Source organism: Callithrix jacchus, chromosome 7 (genome assembly GCF_049354715.1).
Source record: "Callithrix jacchus isolate 240 chromosome 7, calJac240_pri, whole genome shotgun sequence".
Classification (NCBI taxonomy): Eukaryota; Metazoa; Chordata; class Mammalia; order Primates; family Cebidae; genus Callithrix; species Callithrix jacchus.
In genome coordinates, this window is record NC_133508.1 from 61,897,642 (window position 1) to 61,915,294 (window position 17,653).

Consider the following 17,653-nt stretch of genomic DNA (forward strand, 5'->3'; position numbering starts at 1 on the left):
ATCACCAACCCACCTCCAACTCTGGGGGTGAAGTCTCCAGGCAGGGGGCAGCCTCCCTAGCTGTCACAAGCACTGACCCTGGCACTCTCCTATCTGTGTTTGCCTCTGAGCTCTGCTATTTGCTGGCCGTAAGAATAAGTTGCTGAATGTGGGCCTCAGTTTCTTCACCTGTAAAATGGGCATGATAATCTCAGGAATCTCATAGGCTTAATGTAAGGACTACATGAGTAAATATACAGAAACTGCTTAGAACAGAGTTGGGCACATGGCCAAGGGCCAGCTCTGACCATTGCTCTGTAAGCCCGGCCTTTTCCCCAGCATAGCCTCCAGGATGGCCCTGCTGCTGCTGCCAGCTTCCAGGCTGTGCACCTCACTCCTTTGGTAAGCAGAGAACTGGCAGGGAGGGGACTCCCACTGCCCCAACATGTGTCATTGATGGCAGCCCTGCATCTGTGATGTCACTGCTGTTGTGTGATTGTGAAAACAATGGCTCTCTTTCCTGCTGGAAGGCAAGCTCCTGCAGCCAGGGATCAGGCCACTTTCTCTTCACTGCCACGTCCCCAGCTGTCCTACTGCAGGGCCTAACAAGCACTCACTAAATTTTTATGGAAGGAAGAAAAAGAGAAAGGGCCAGGCACAGTGGCTCATGCCTGTAATCCCAGTACTTTGGGAGGCTGAGGCGGGCAAATCACCTGAGGTCAGGAGTTCAAGACCAGCCTGGCCAATCTGGTGAAACCCGGTCTCTACTAAAAATACAAAAATTAGCCAGGTGCGGTGGTGTGCACCTGTAATTCCAGCTATTCGGGAGGCTGAGGCAGGAGAATTGCTTGAACCCAGGAGGCAGATGTCGCAATGAGCTGAGATCACGCCACTGCACACCAGCCTGGGTGACAGAGCGAGACTCCATCTCAAAAAAAAAAAGAGGAAGATGATGATGGGAGGATGGGAAGGGAGAGGGAGCCACTGGCTAGAAGCACCCTCCCGAGATAAATGTTACCGTGATCAAGCAGACCTCTCATCCTGAGACCAGAGTCTTCAAGTCTGAAGGCATTGGGGTAAACTAGGAATTTTAATTATAACAGGGCAAATAACCCACTAATCAGTACCACATTTCTCTGTGCTTCAGCTTCCACAGAGAGTGTAATTATAAGCCACCGTGTTTTACTCTGAACACTGCAAGGCCCTTCTTTAAGCACTACACATATAGTTAAATCTTCACAGCAACCCTCACAGGAAGGTACTATTACTATCCCCATTTTACAGCTTAAAAAAACTGGGGCCCAGAGGGTTTTACCCCTGAGGCCACATAGCTAGTAAATGGCTGAGCCGCGTTTGGGCCCACATAGTTTGATTCTAGACCCCGTCCTTTTAACTCTCACATGGTGCGTCCAGAAGACAGGGAACCGTTTAAGCGATCAATAAGCAGCATTTCTTTTCTAACACTGAGGAGCTGGAAATTCATGCTATGAAAAAGGTACGTCTCAGGCCAGGCGCTGTGGCCCACGCTGTAATACCAGCACTTTGGGAGGCCAAGGTGGGCAGATCATGAGGTCAAGAGACTGAGGCCATCCTGGCCAACATGGTGAAACCCCATCTCTACTAAAAATACAAAAAAAAAAAAAAATCAGCTGGGCATGGTGGCTTACACCTGCAGTCTCATCTACTCAGGAGGCTGAGGCAGGAGAATTGCTTGAACCCAGAAGGCGGAGGTTGCAGTGAGCTGAGGCTGCATCACTGCACTCCAGCCTGCCGACAGAGCGAGACTCCATCTCAAAAAAAAAAAAAAAGGGGCCGGACTCACTTTCCGTGCAGTGCGGCTAGTGAGGCCCCGGTCCTCCTCCTCCTGCCGCAGGGCCAGAACCCCTGACAGTATACAGCTGCACTGAAGTCTGTCCAGTGTCACCTGTCTCCGCAATGCCCCCCAAGAAACAGGCTCAGGCCAGGGGCAGCAAAAAAGGAGAGCAGAAAAAGAAGGAGAAGATTATCGAAGACAAAACTTTTGTTTGAAGAATAAGAAAGGAGCAAAGCAACAGAAGTTTATCAAGGCTGTTACACATCAGGTTAAATTTGGTCAACAAAATCCACGTCAGGACCTGACATATAATGTTTGGATGAATCCTCTAATCATATTAGGTAGCACAGAGTGAAGCTGAAAAGAAATTGAAGAAGGATGACAAGAAGGAAGAATTGCAGGAGCTGAATGAACTGTTCAGACCTGTTGTTGCTGCTCAAAAATCAGTAAAGGTGCAGATCCCCAGTCTGCGGTGTGTGCATTCTTCAAGCAAGGACAGTGCGCTAAAGGAGATAAGTGTACGTTCTCTCCGGACTTGACTCTGGAGAGAAAATGTGAAAAGCGAAGTGTTTACATTGATGCAAGAGATGAAGAACTTGAAAAAAATACTGTGGATAATTGGGATGAGAAAAAGCTGGAAGAAGTAGTGAACAAGAAGCACGGCGAGGCGGAGAAGAAAAAACCAAAAGCTCAAATAGTGTGCAAGCATTTCCTTGAAGCTGTTGAAAACAACAAGTATGGCTGGTTTGGGGTATGCCCTGGAGGGGTGATATTTGCATGTATCATCATGCACTTCCTCCTGGATCTGTGTTGAAAAAAGATAAAAAGGAAGAAGAGAAAGAAGATGAAATTTCATTAGAAGATCTAATTGAAAGAGAGCATTCTGCCCTAGGTCCAAAGGTTACCAAAATCACTCTAGAATCTTTTCTTGCATGGAAGAAAAGGAAAAGACAAGAAAAGATTGATAAACTTGAACAAGACATGGAAAGAAGGAAAGCTGACTTCAAAGCAGGGAAAGCACTAGCGATCAGTGGTCGTGAAGTGTTTGAATTTCGTCCTGAACTGGTCAATGATGATGATGAGGAAGCAGATGACACCCACTACACCCAGGTGGTGATGAGGTTGATGATTCAGTGAGCATAAATGACATAGATTTAAGCCAGTACATCCCAAGAGATGTAGATGAAACAGGTATTACTGTAGCCAGTCTTGAAAGATTCAGCACATATACTTCTGATAAAGATGAAAACTAATTAAATGAAGCTTCTGGAGGCAGGGCTGAAAATGGTGAAAGAAGTGACTTGGAAAAGGACAACGAAAGAGAGGGACCAGAAATGGAGCTATTGATGCTGATCCTGTTGATGAAAATCTTTTCACTGAGAGGATTTGGATGAACTAGAAGAAGAATTAAATACACTTGATTTAGAAGAATGACACCAAACAAGTCGATGAAAAAATCAAGTCAGCTCAGCATGAGTTGAAATTGACTTCATTAATTTTTTCCACCTAGAATCAACAGGATGTTTATTTCCCATGCTGATTCTGGAGGACTTACCCTCCTACAAAAAGGGAATATTGTTCCTACATCTTCTCTTCTGACTTTGGCTTCTTCTCATAGTAAGTTCAGACTAGTTCATGATAAATTGAAAATACAATGGTCATTGCAGACAATGATTGATTATTGTAACTGTCCACCCAAGTCAGAAGTGTATCTGCTTTTCCATCTTTTGGTTTTCATTTGGGCACGTGCTATTACCAGAAACAACAAACTTACATTTAAAATACCCTTCATTTGACAGAGTTTTTAATGAGTGATTTAATTTCCTTGGTATTTGTATGTTTAGAAGACTGCCTAAAACATCAGCACTGTATTTCATAAAGGAAACTGCATATGCAGATTCAGTATTGTTTATCTTTGGACAATTAGATGGACATTTAAAATGGAACTTCTTTTATCTGACAGGATCAGCTACAATGCCCTGTGTTAAATTGTTTAAAAGTTTTCCCTTTTCTTTTTTGCCAATAAAGTTGTAAATAAAGACTATCATAAAAAAGGGGGGGGGCCGTCTCAAACAATTGCCACTAGTACTGTAAGACTGGCAGACCCCTCCAAGACTTCTTCACTCAGCAAACATTTATTGAGTACCTTACCCCTCTGTGCCTTAGTTTCCTCATCTGTACAGTGGAAATAATAATAATAGAACATGCCTTTTATAATAAGGCACTTGGACTACAGCCTGGCACACAGCAGGGGCCCAGTAGGTGGTTTGGTTTTGTTTTGAAGATGGAGGTTCACTCTTGTCACCCAGGCTGGATTGCAATGGCACAGTCTCAGCTCCCTGCAACCTCCGCCTCCCAGTTTCAAGTGATTCTCCTACCTCAGCCTTCCGAGTAGCTGGGACTACAGACAGGCACATGCTGCCACTCCCAGCTAATTTTTTTTTTTTTTTTTTTTTTTGTCTTCTAGTAGAGACGGGGTTTCACTGTGTTGCCCAGGCTGGTCTCAAACTCCTGAGCTCAGGCAATCTGTCAGCCTCAGCCTCCCAAAGTGCTAGGATTACAGGCGTGAGCCACCGAGCCCAGCCACTATTAGGGTATTCTATTCTTGATCTAAAACATCATTTCAGAAAAGAAAGACTTCACTGCCTCACTGCTGCCCTTTGGTAACTGCAGGAGAAAAGCCAGTGGCTCTCGCTGCCATCTCAGGAGAGGGCTCCGTGGCTAGGTAGGAGTCATCTGCAGGAACGTGCATCCTCCACTGCTCAGGGCTGGGCCCACTGCCGCATCCCAGCTGCGCCTGCTTCCTTACTGGTCTTGGGAGTCCTAAGGAAGATTTTTCCTCGCCTGTCGCATGAAAGCAGCAAGAGTCATTTTTACAGAACCACACTGCGGTGTCTAGTGAAGGCATGTGCCACTGGTGGAAAGATCTGGATGGGAACATTATAAATTTTTTTTTTTTTTCACTGTTTAAGGAATTTTTATTAAAGCAAGAATTTTATAATCCAAATTACGTTTCCTTGCTCAGTTTTCAATTCTGTTACTTAAAACAGAACTGACATTTTGAGCTATTCCACAGTAAAGAATTACAAAATTAAAGAAAGGAATGCTTTAAATTTTTGTACTTTGCTGAAAATTCTTTTTCCCAGGGTCTATAAAACATTAATTTGTTTTTATATTTTACTATTTTTTTTTTGTTTTTTTTTTTGTTTTGTTTTTAAATCAATAAGTAATCTAGGACTAGCATTATGTTTGCTAGACCTGGCAATTGCTCGGTACATAAGGTTCAAAGTTTCCTTTCCTTTTTTTATTTATTTTATATTTTGCAATGTTTTTTTTCCATAATATTTAAGTTTTTCGATGTTTAGATATTTTTCTTCGGTGAAGCACAAGTTTCTTTTCATGGTCCCTGATCAATTTTAAACAGTTGGAACACCGGTGGCACTGTTAACGGCTTTCTGGGCAGCCTCTTTAGCTTGGTGGGCTTGTAGTACAGCTACAGCTTCATCAACCTTAGAACGGAGTGACTCTGGAGACTCAAGCATATGAAGAAGTTCTGAATTATCAATCTCCAACAACATACCAGTGATTTTACCAGCAAGAGAAGGGTGCATGGCTTGAATAAGAGGAAACAGCCGTTCACCCAACATTTGCTTTTGCTCTTGAGGAGGGGCAGATGCCAACATGGAAGCAGTCAAAGGTTCTTGACCTTGTACATGAACAGCAGGCTGTTGCATTGTAACTTGTGGCTGTGCATTAAGATGTTGCTGAGGATTGCGAACTCCCGCAGCATATTTATACTGTGGAACGGTGCGGACAGCAGGAGTAGCTGCAGCAGCTGCAGCTGCAGGACGTGGACCCATTGTCTGTGTTGATGTGTTAGCAACACGCTGTGTTGACATGACTCGTGGAACCTGTGAAGAAGCTGGTCTCATAGTACTAAATGGTGGTCTAGGGGCAGCTGGGCGGATAGCACCGGGCATATTTTGGAATGGATGAGGTCTGGCACCCTGAGCAGTCCAGCGAGGACTTGGTCTTAGTTGAGCAATTTGGCTAGGAGGATAGTATGCAGCACGGTTCTGAGTCTGTGGGATAGCTGCCATGAAGTAACCTGAAGGAGGTGCTGGCTGGTAGGGGTTGATTACAGGGTTGGGCACAGCTCGTACACTTGCCATTCTCTGCATATACTGGTTAGTGAGGTGAGCCTGGCGCTCTTCTTTGCGCTGAGCTAAAGCTACATACAATGGCTTTGTGGCCACAATTCTACCGTTCATTTCTGTAACTGCTTTAGTAGCTTCTTCTGGGGAGGAGAAACATACAAAACCAAACCCTTTGCTGCGACCACCCTCCATCATAACCTTTGCACTAGTGATTGTACCAAATGGAGAAAATTCTTTACGAAGACGTTCATCATCAATACCATCATCAAGATTTTTCACGTAAAGATTAACACCCTGGTATCTGGTGATCCTATCTTGCTTCATCTGTTCAAATTTGCGTTTAAGTTCCGTCTGCCGTTCCACCTTTTTCTGAGCTCGACCAACATAAATTTGTTTTCCATTGAGCTCCTTTCCATTCATCTCATCCACAGCTTTCTGTGCATCTTCATGCCTTTCAAAGCTTACAAATCCAAATCCTTTGGATTTTCCACTTTCATCAGTCATTACTTTCACACTTAAGGCAGGCCCAAACTTGCCAAAGAGATCCTTAAGGCGCTCATCATCCATGTCTTCTCCAAAATTCTTGATGTAAACATTGGTGAACTCTTTTGCCCTAGCTCCAAGTTCAGCTTCTCTTTCTTTACGAGACTTAAATCGTCAACAAATACTTTGCGATCATTTAGGAGCATTCCATTCATTTTTTCAATAGCTCTTTCAGCTGCTTCCTGCGTCTCAAAGTGTACAAATCCATAGCCCTTGGAACCATTTTCATCACAAACCACCTTACATGAAAGGATGGTACCAAAAGCAGAAAATGTATCATACAATGCTTTATTATCAATGGATTTGTCCAGATTTTTAATGAATATGTTGCCCACTCCACTTTTTCGAAGTGATGGATCACGCTGAGACCACATGATGCGTACTGGCTTGCCCTTTATAACATCAAAATTCATGGTGTCCAAAGCACGCTCCGCGTCAGCCGGCTGCTGGAAGTTCACATACGCGTAGCCCAAGGAGCGGCGGGTGATCATGTCCCTGCAGACCCGGATGGAAAGGATGGGCCCGGCCGGGCTGAACTTCTCGTAGAGCATCGCCTCGGTTACGTCGGGGTGGAGGTCCCCCACGTAGAGCGAGGCCATGGGGTAGCTGGGGGCGCTGGGGTTCATCTCGGCACGGCTGCCCGCAGGGCCACAGGCCGCGACCTTTCCGTGAGAAGAAGAGAGCGAGTGCCGGGGCCGGGGGCCGGAGCCGGGGGGAGGGGAGCGGGGGCAAGCGCAGAGGGACAAAAATCAACCAGAATCGAAAACTACTCAATGGCCGCAGAACGGGGTCGATCCGCTGCCGCTGACTGCCGGCTGCGGGCGGGGAGCGAGGGTGGCGATGTCGGGTCCGGGCAGCGGGAAGGCCTCGGTCTCTTGGTTCCTTCTTGGAGCTGCTGCGGGGCCGCGGGCGGGCGGGTCGGTCTCCGCTGCTTCACCGGGTTATTTTATAAAAGAGGAAGAAAAAAAAATAAAAGTCTCCGGCGGGGGAGACGCGGATTTTTTGTAAATTTTTTTGGGTTTTTTAAAAGATTTTTTTAGATTTTTTTTGGATTTTTTAATAATAAATGTGTGTTCCGAGCCCGGAGCACACACTCCGCACTCTCAGCACTAACCGCCGGGGAGAAGGGGGACATTATAAATTTTTAAGCACAAGTGAGGTCAACCCACCATCACTTGGTATAAAACACAGTCATCTACCCACCCTTCCCGCTGAGGGCCGAGCTCACTGGCAGAAGGAAACGGGACCTCAAGCCCTCACCGCATTTCCAGAAGGCGGTAAAATATGCCATCTAATGAGATGTGACAAGAGGAAGATATATGGACACCTACTGAAGCCAGAGAACCGATTCCAGCTGATCCTCCACCTCTCGCCTTTGCAAAAAAACAATAGTTTCATCCTTCAACCACTCACCAGGGAGACGGAGCAGCAGAGGACAAGGTCAGGAGCCCATCTCTGTCTGGCCTCACAAGACCCTGAGCCAGTGACCTATGCCTCAGTTTCCTTATGTGTAAAGCACAGTTGGTGATAATTACATGGTTCTCCCTGGGCTGCTGTGAGGATGTAATGCCATTACCCAGGTTTGGGTCTCAGCGGAGGACTTGCCGCACTGCACGGTCTCCACACGTGGGGCCGATCTGGTGCGGTGTTTCCTCCCTCCAGGCACCAAGCTAAGTCTTGGCCCTCATCATTTCATGAACCCTCACAACACCGCATTAGGTCAGTATTTTATTTTCCTGTTTTGCAAAAGAGGAAACTGAGGCCCAGCGAAGTGAAGTGCCTTTGGCCACGGGCATGTGGCCTCAAAGCCTGGCAGGCCCCTGAGGGCCACCCCAGCTGCAGGCACAACGTGCTCCCATGGTCCTCACCGTCCTCACCGCCCTCACCGCCCTCACCACCCTCACCGTGCAAAGGCCTTCCCGGGCCTTCCTGCACCCCTCCTTCATCTCTCCACCCTTTCCTGCCGCAGAGTCAGCTTCCTCTCCCGAAACAGGGTTCCAGTTATCTTAACACAAAAGCAGCTTTATTGGAGGCAGCTTCCGGGCCGGGGCTCTCCACGAGGGTCTTCACGTGGTCAGGGCTGCCCTCACCCAAGCTGCAGCCTCCTCACAGGCAGCGCAGCCCCGCAGCCCTGCCCATGGGCCTCCTGCTCCAGCCCAGGCCTGTCCTGCCTCTCTGCCCAGTCCAGGCTGTGCTGCGCCTTTTCTCATCCATAGCCTAGCTACTAATGACTGCCCAGCAAGCATGCTGCCCTCACTCCACAACCAGCCAGCAAAGGAAAAGCTCTGGGCTCTCAAGCGGCCTCCTCAAGCCTCCCAGCCACAAGGGTGAGCCATGTCCCTTTCCCTGGCAGGTTCCCTTAGGGAGGCAGACCCAGGGATGAAGCCACACACCCTCAGCCAGCCGTGCCATTAGAGATGTGTTTCATGGAAACCAGAAAGGGAGAAGTGTGTGTGTGCATGCGCGTGTGGTTCCCAAGGCCTCCTGGTGCTGTGCCCAGAGCAATTCGAGAAGAGGGATATGATGGGGGTAGGCTCCTTCTACTGCTGCTTCTGAAAGGGTCCAGGGCCACCTGGAGGGCCCCTAAACATGAAAACGTCTGCTTTCCCACCTGAGCAGTCAACAGTGTCTGGCCCGGGGTCGGAGGTGGACGTAGCCCATTGTCTTCACTTGATAAATGGAGAAACTGGAGAATGAGGGCTACATCCTAGCCTCTCTTCCACACACACACACCCTCCTGAGCACACAGTGCACACCCCTGGGCCTCCAGTGCCTGGGCACCATGGACTGGCTGCCCGAGACTCAGGACATAGCAGCTTGCTGTGTGACCTAGAGCAAGGCCTCAGCTGCTCTGGGACTCAGTTTGTCCTTAGTCTTAGTATCATTGATGGTTAAAAGGTGATGCAGTGCTGACTGGGTGCCAAGTACTGATATCCTACGACATCCCTTTCCTGAGGGGAACTGAGAAATGACGCCACGTGCGGTGGCTCACGCCTGTAATTCCAGCACCTTGGGAGGCCGAGGCAGATGGATCACCTGAGATCAGGAGTTTGAGACCAGCCTAGACAACACGGCAAAATCCCGTCTCTATTAGCTGGGCATGGTGGTGGGCCCCTGTAATCCCAGCTACTTGGGAGGCTGAGGCAGGAGAATCACTTGAACCTGGGAGGCAGAGGGTGCACTGAGCCGAGATCTCACCACTGCACTCCACTCCAGCCTCGGCGACAGAGTGAGATTCTGTCTCAAAAAAAAGATAAGAAAGAAACTATAGCATTGAGTTCCTAGCAAAGTTGAGGCCCAGAGAGGTTAAAGGTCATGCTGGTCTGGAAAGCCAGACTGAAATCCAAATACATATGTCAGTACTGACAGACACCAAACATCTCTGATATCATGGAGGGGAGGGGAGGGACCCCTCAAGGACGGGATGGGTGGAGTTTTAATCAGGTAAGAGAAGTGGGGCAGAGGCTGCTAGTTCCTTCCAGTCAAACTTGATAAGATAATTCATCCAATTGAAAGCTAGAAAGCCCCCACCTCTTGCTCCACAGAAGCAAGATGCTGTCCAGTTCCCATCTCAGCACCTCCCGGAGAGCTCTTCCAACTGGAGCAGCTCTGCGAAACATTTCCAAACTCATTAAGCCCTGCAGCAATCTAATTTTGCTTGCCAAATTTCCCCTGGCCCTACCAGTGCTCTCTAAAATTGCTCCGCCTTTCATTCCATCTAGCCCCCGGGTTTCACCAACCTCTTCCCACAGAGGCTCAAGCATTTGCAGCCTACAGCAAAGAAATTGAACTTGAGTTTAGATTTGGTGTGAGAGGGGACTACCTAGGTTTAGCAAACAGCTTTGCCCTACACCACAACCCCCACCTCTGGCCTGATTTTCTTTAGCCAGTTTCTGTTTTCTTTCAGGCCTTGTACCTGGGACAGTTTTCACATCTACAGCTCAGTGCCAGGACAGACCCACTGGCTCCGAGTCCCACCTAAGTCCCAGCGCCCCCAGAGCAAACACAGAGCCGACAGCAGCTTGGAGCAGACGCCTTGATTTACAGTCAAGCGTAAGCTCTGCAAATTATATTTCCACAGAAACACATGAAAAACTTGGCTCTGTCATTTTGCTGACACAAATCTTTTTCTTTTCTTTTTTTCTTTTTTTTCCCCCGTTCTTCCTCCCTCCACGGTGCCTTCCTTCCCCGCCCATCCTTCCACCCCAATCACCAGTACAAAACTGAAAAGTTGCAGTCGTTCAGGCAAAGAGATCAGACAAACTGACTCAGCTTGAACATAATCTTCTCTCTGAAGCTGCAGCCCCGGTGGTGCGTACATTGCTTATCACACGTCAAGGGCAGGAGGAGGCATTTCCTAGCTGCCTGGCTTGCCTTTGCTCCGCACCCAGCAGGATCACTCGCTCTGAGAGGCTCAGCAGAGTGAAACAAAATCTGCAGGCCCTGTGCCCTTCTTAAGGAGTGAAAGCCTGCTGTGGAATCCCCTACAACCCGCGTGGCCACGGAGCCTCCCCACACCTTCCCCACTGCGTTCTCCCCAAATCCCACTATGACCCGAGTCAGATGCATTTGCTGCGCATCAAGTGAGAAAGCTCCCCTGTCTCCTTCCACCCACACAGACTCACCGAGGACAGTCCCACCATCACCCAGGGCACAGAAATGTCAAAAGCAGCAAAACCTCAGAGCAAAGCCACGGAGCCACAGAGTCCTCTCAAAGCAAGAAAGTCCCCATCCCCTGTCTCAAGTTCTCTGCAAAAATGCTCACTATAGGGGCCGGGCACGGCGGCTTACACCTGTAATCCCAGCTACTAGGGAGGCTAAGACAGGAGAATCGCTTGAACCCAGGAGGCAGAGGTTGCAGTGAGCCGAGATTGTGACACTGCAATCTAGCCTCGGCCACAGAGCAAGATTCCGTCTCAAAAAAAAATGCTCACTATCTAAGCAAGTTGTTTAGATGCCGGAGGGGTTTGGTGTGTTGAAGGAAGGCGCTGGGTGGTTTCTGTCATTTCACATTGCCTGTTGCTTTTGGGTCAGGGACAGCGGTCACCAGCTGATTGGGGGGCATAGGAACCTGACTGGGACATTTCACATACCACAGGAGGAGCGGATCAGCTGAGCAAGGGCTGCGCCAGCTGGCAAGTATTCACGTCTGTTTTCAAAGGCCATACCCCCCATGGCAGCGTCAGCACCGTTCAGAAGCCAGGGAGGTTGGACAGCATAACCTCTGGAGGGAATCTAGAGTGGCCCCCACCCCACCCTAGCACCCTCCTCAGGTCCACAGGGGAGAACGACCAATCTAATTAAAAGGTTCTGAGGTGCGATGATGGTGGCAGTAATTATCTCCTGGCTCTCTGGGGGTCCCTGTCCTTCCTGAGAGCCCTCGGCATGTTCTCAAAGACAGTCTTACTTGTGCTGCGACAGTTCTGTGAAGGTAGAAACTACAGAACCACAGAAACGACAGCATTGAGTTCCTAGCAAAGTTGAGGCCCAGAGAGGTTAAAGGTCATGCTGGGTCACTTTTGTCCAAGGTCATACTGTATGATTTATAAAAAAACTGAAATTGGCAGTTTCTTAAAAGTTAAACGTGCATCTAACATGAAACCCAGGCATCCCACTCCTAGCTATTGATCCAAGATAAATGAAAGCACATGTGCCCATAAAGGCTTGTACCCAGATATTTATAGCAGTTTTATCCATAACAGCCAAAAACTAAAAATAGCTCAAATATCCATCAACAGGTGAGTGGATAAGCAAATTGGGATATACTCCTAGGCTGGAATACTATTCAGCAATAAAAAGAATGAATTAGCCCAGGTGTGGTGGCTCACACCTGTAATCCCAGCACTTTGGGAGGCTGAGATGGGAGGATTGCTTGAGCCAAAGAGAGACCAGCCTGGGCAACTTAGTGAGACCCTAACTCTCAAAATAAAAATAAAGGGCCAGGCACAGTGGCCACGCCTGTAATTCTAGCACTTTGCGAGGCTGAGGCAGATGAATCACCTGAGCTCAGGAGTTTGACACAAGCCTGGGCAACATGGTAAAACCCCATCTCTACTAAAAATACAAAAAATTAGCCGGGCATGGTGGCTTGCACCTGTAGTCCCAGCTACTCGGGAGGCTGAGGCAGGAGAATCACTTATCCGGGGGACAGAGGTTGCAGTGAGCAAAGATTCCGCCACTGCACTCTAGCCTGGGTGGCAGAGTAAGACTCTCTCTCTCAAATAAATAAATAAATAAAATGTTTTAAAAGTTCTCTTAGTCTTAGTGGCATTTTCTTAGAAACCTCCGTGCCATGAGAGCCAAACACAGGCTAAAGGGCAAAAGAAAGACAGGGCAGAGGTGCATGGAGACAGGAGGAGCAGAAGCATGGAGAGCCAGAGGCTAGGGACCCTGAATGACCGTTGGACTGCGTGCTACTGGCTCCAACGTGTCTTTCAATGGATCCAGAACATCCATCGCCATCTGATCACCAAGAGCATCTCTAAGAGATCTGCCTTGGTCACCAAAGCAGTCCCTTCGGTCCTCTGCCCTGGACCTGGGACAGCCTGGACTAGTTCTGTTCTCAGTGGGGGCTGAGTATAACACATATACACTAAATCATCTCTTCTGCTGTCACAGCCAAAGAATCAAAAAGAATTTTAAAGGGGAGGGGATGACAAGTAAAAGAAGAAACACAAGGAGGAAAATAAGGTGCTAGAAATGGAGTCACGATGCAGAACGCAAGCCATGCTACTTGCTAGAGGTGGGACTCAGATTTGTTTCTACGTTTTCTGGCAGTGAAGGCGAAGAAGAGGAGGGATATTAACACGATTCATGGTGTCCAGGAGCTAGAAATGAAGTCAGTTGTTTAGGAAGGCCCAATCCCGAGCAGTGAGACACATGAGGAATTCTGTGTGCCAGGGACTGTTGGTCTCATAATTCCCCGGAATAGTACACACCATTGTCAACAAGATTCCTAAAACTGAGTGCAGGCAGAAGCTGTGGCGTGCTGGTAAATGTCACGGTGTGGAGGGGTGATGTGCAGGCGCTGTGGTGTAAATACTCCCACCACAACCAATTTCAAGCTATTTATGTGCAGTCACTGAACACTAGGTAAAATAACCTCAAGAGTATAATAACAGCAAAATGTAGTAAAGCCATTAGGAAGTGGGGAGTTTTGAATACTTGTTGTCTTTTTAAATATAATCCAATTGTAAGCTTACATAATTTGATTTTGGGGGTTATTTTGTTTTGTTTTGTCTAGACAGGGTCTCACTCTGTCACCCAGACTGGAACACAATGTCACTGTCACAGCTAACTGCAGCCTCAACCTCCCAGGCTCAAGCAATCCTCTCACCTCAGCCTCCCGAGTAGCTGGGACCCAACTAAGGCTGGTTATTTTTGTATTTTTTTGTAGAGACAGGGTTTTGACCTGTTGCCCAAGCTGGTCCCAAACTCCTGGACTCAAGCCATCTGACCACCTCAGCCTCCCAAAGTGCTGGGATGACAGGCGTGAAGCCACCGTGCCTGGCCTATAATTGATTTGTAATGTTGGTGGCTCATGAGATGCCTGAAGATTGAACGATTGGATCTCATACTCTACTACCAGCCAGCACTGGCACACCAACTTAGAGGCTGTCGACAAATCCAAGGTCCCCACATGTCCCAGGGTCCTGTAGTGGGATGTGGCGATCCCAGCTGGGTGGCAAGGTAGGTGACAGAAGCCACCTGTTAGACACAGGTGGACATGGTGCTGTACGTGGTACTAAGGCAGGCGCCCCTGGCTGTGCAGCTAGTCAGCTGCTCAGTGGGCTCTCAGAGAGCAACAGACCAGCAACCTCTTAGGATTAAGTCAGGGGCTCCCAGATGAACACGTGCTTCAGAAATGCCCTCAGCCACAGGAAGTTTCTCTGCATATCTAGACATAGACTCACAGAATCCGGGGCAGGCAGGGACTTCCAAGGACAGCCCAGTGAGTCCCTAATGCATGCGTGCTGTCTATTGGTAGCTCTTCATTTGGAAACTTCCAACTTCCACTGCTGGGGACCTCACTGCTTCCCATCATTCATTCTCTGAGTGAATTTCTCAAGTGCCCACTTGCACCAGGCACTGTCTTAGCACTGACCAGAGAGTGGTGACCCTCCATACAGGGAAACTTAAAGTCTCGTCCAGCTGTTACAGAATGACGCTGCGGTCTGGAGAGTCAGAGTCACCCCAGACCGTCTCTCAGCTCCATTTCCTCCTAGCTATGCAACCCTGGGAAGTCGCTCACCTTCTGAATCTGTGTCTTCACCTGTGGAAGGAGGCTGATGGACCCTGCTGCAAATAATGTTAGAAATGGCTGGTATGGGACGGGCGCAGTGGCTCACACCTGCAATCCCAGCACTTCGGGATGCTGAGGTGGGCAGATTACCTGAGATCAGGAGATCGAGACCAGCCTGGCCAACATGGCAGAAACCCCCATCTCTACTAAAAAGACAAAAAATTAGCCAGGTATGGTGGCACCTGTAGTCCCAGCTACTTGGGAGACTGAGGCAAGAAAATCACTTGAACCCAGGAGGCGGAAGTTGCAGTGAGCAGAGATGGCACCACTGCGCTCCAGCCTGGGCAACAGAATGAGGCACCATCTCAAAAAAAAGAAAGCAATGTCTGGAGCAGGGTCTGGGTCACAGTGAGTGTTGTCAGGGGCCTTGTTCTGCCCTTCAAAGCCACACAAAGTGTGGTTCCTTCTGTACATGTGATCCCTCCAAAAAGTGGAGCAACCCTCTAAATAATAATAGTAATGATAACTAACAGAGGGAGCTGGAATCCTGTGTGCCAGGGACGGAAGCAGCCCTCTAAATAATAATAGTAATAATAACTACGAGAGATGAATCCAGTGTGCCAGCGACTGTTCTTGAGGCTCTCTGTGTTAAAATGCTGAATGATTTCAACAACCATGGGAGATAGCTACTATCATTATGCAAATGAAAAAAATGAAGGCTAAGAGAGATTGAGTCACTTTTCAAAGTCACACAGCAAGGAATTTAGTGGTGTCCTCAGGACTTACCTGCAGGGGAAGCAGACTCCAGCCCAACATCCTCTCCTCCTGAAGCAATGTCAGGTACCACACCCACCCAGCTTCTATCCCCTTCCCCCTGCCCCAGAACAGTACCCACTGCTCCACGCAGGGTCCCAGCACCCCCAGTGTGGAAAGCACAGTGCTGATGGTCCCTCCCCATTGCTGACCTCACCCCACCGTGGCCCCCAATCCCTAGGTCCCGGAGTGATGCCTCCTCTGACTCTCTGCCCTGAGAACATTTTCACTGGCTGAAGGCAAAAAAATGTTCTAGAAAAATTACCAACTTTTCTTTCTTGGAAAATACTGTTCTTTAACCTGGCATGTGTTGCTTGCTTGCTTTTTTTTTTTTTTTTTGAGACAGTGTTTCACTCTTGTTGCCCAGGCCGGAGTGCAGTGGCACAATCTCAGCTCACTGCAACCTCCACCTCTGAGGTTCAAGTCATTCTCCTGCCTCAGCCTCTGGAGTAACTAGGATTAGAGGCATTCGTCACTATGCCCAGCTAATTTTTTGAATTTTTAGTAGAGACAGGGTTTCCCCATGTTGGTCAGGCTGGTCTCAAACTCCTGACCTCAGGTGATCCGCCTGACTTGGCCTCCCAAAGTGCTGGGATTACAGACGTGAGCCACACCTGGCCCTTTTTTTTTTTTTAATGTCCTTCCTTTTATGACATGATGCCTCAACTGGCAAAATAAACAGGATATCACCTCAACTTGTCCCAAGATTGAGAAAGGTGGATTTTTACGAATCCGTGAATGCCCAAAGGCCAGGGACTTGGCTGGGACCCTCCCTGAAAGTCCACTGAGGTCCCGGCACCAGTGGGATGGTCTCATGGAGGACTCCTGCCTCTTCGGTGTCTACTGTGGGGTGGCTCAGCCTCACATCCCTCCCAAGAATTCCAAAGAGAATCACTCCCATCCCCCACCACTGACCCATTTGTAAAAGAGCTCTGGGGCTCCACTGACCCACCTAGGACAGAACCCTTGCTCCTCGGTAGGCGCCCTGCGGGCCCAGCTGACAGGTTGGCCCAGAGGAGCCCCACTGCCACTGGCAGGGGAAGCAGAAGTAGGGCTTCCCCCTGGAAGGACTGCATGGTGGGGGTGTTCTGGAGAGCTTGGCCTAAAAACCTGCATTCCCAGAGCTCCGCACAAGGGCGAGAGGAAGAGATCAAGGTAGATGCTGCTGCCAGGACCCAGGCAGTGGGGCCAGGGAGGGTGGAGGACAGCTCTGGGGTCCACAGGAGTCCGGGATAAGGTCCACAGAGGGGCTTGCCTTCCGCCCCAACTGGGGGAGCACACAGAATTCCTCTCTCCTTCTCATACCGTCCCCTCAGACACTCTCAGATGTGTGCACATGCTCACACTCCTCACACACACACACTACACTTTCATATCCACTGTCACACTCATACACAGACACACTCACACACCCTCATGCACACAGTCACAACACACCCTCACATGTATGTTCACACACTCACACTGACACATTCACACCCACCCTCCCATGCACACACTCATAACACACCCCCATGCATATATTCACACACACTGACACACTCATACATCCACAGCACACACACACACTCCTCACACATTCTCACTCATATTCACTCACAGTCATACACACTGACACACACTCATATGAACATTCATAACACACCCTCATGCATATATTCACACACACTGACACACTCATACATTTACAGCACACACACTCCTCACACACACATTCTCACTCATATTCACTCACAGTCATACACACTGACACACTCTCATATGAACATTCATAACACACCCTCATGCATATATTCACACACGCTGACACACTCATACATTTACAGCACACACACTCCTCACACACACATTCTCACTCATATTCACTCACAGTCATACACACTGACACACACTCATATGAACATTCATAACACACCCTCATGCATATATTCACACACGCTGACACACTCATAAACCCACAGCACACATGCTCACACTCCTCACACACATTCTCACTCATATCCACTCACACTGACACACGTACTCTCATATGCACACAAACAACACATTCTCACACATATTCACACACTCACTCTGACACACTCATACACCTACAGTATACACACA

The 17,653-nt window shown here is 48.5% G+C and overlaps 2 pseudogenes; one reads left to right on the forward strand and one right to left on the reverse strand.

Annotated features, from left to right (window-relative positions):
• The first annotated feature begins 1,806 nt into the window (after positions 1-1,806).
• LOC100396309 (zinc finger CCCH domain-containing protein 15-like) lies at positions 1,807-3,807 on the forward strand (annotated as a pseudogene).
• Positions 3,808-5,142: 1,335 nt separating this feature from the next.
• On the reverse strand, positions 5,143-7,622 carry LOC100411167 (polyadenylate-binding protein 1 pseudogene; annotated as a pseudogene).
• Positions 7,623-17,653: the final 10,031 nt, after the last annotated feature.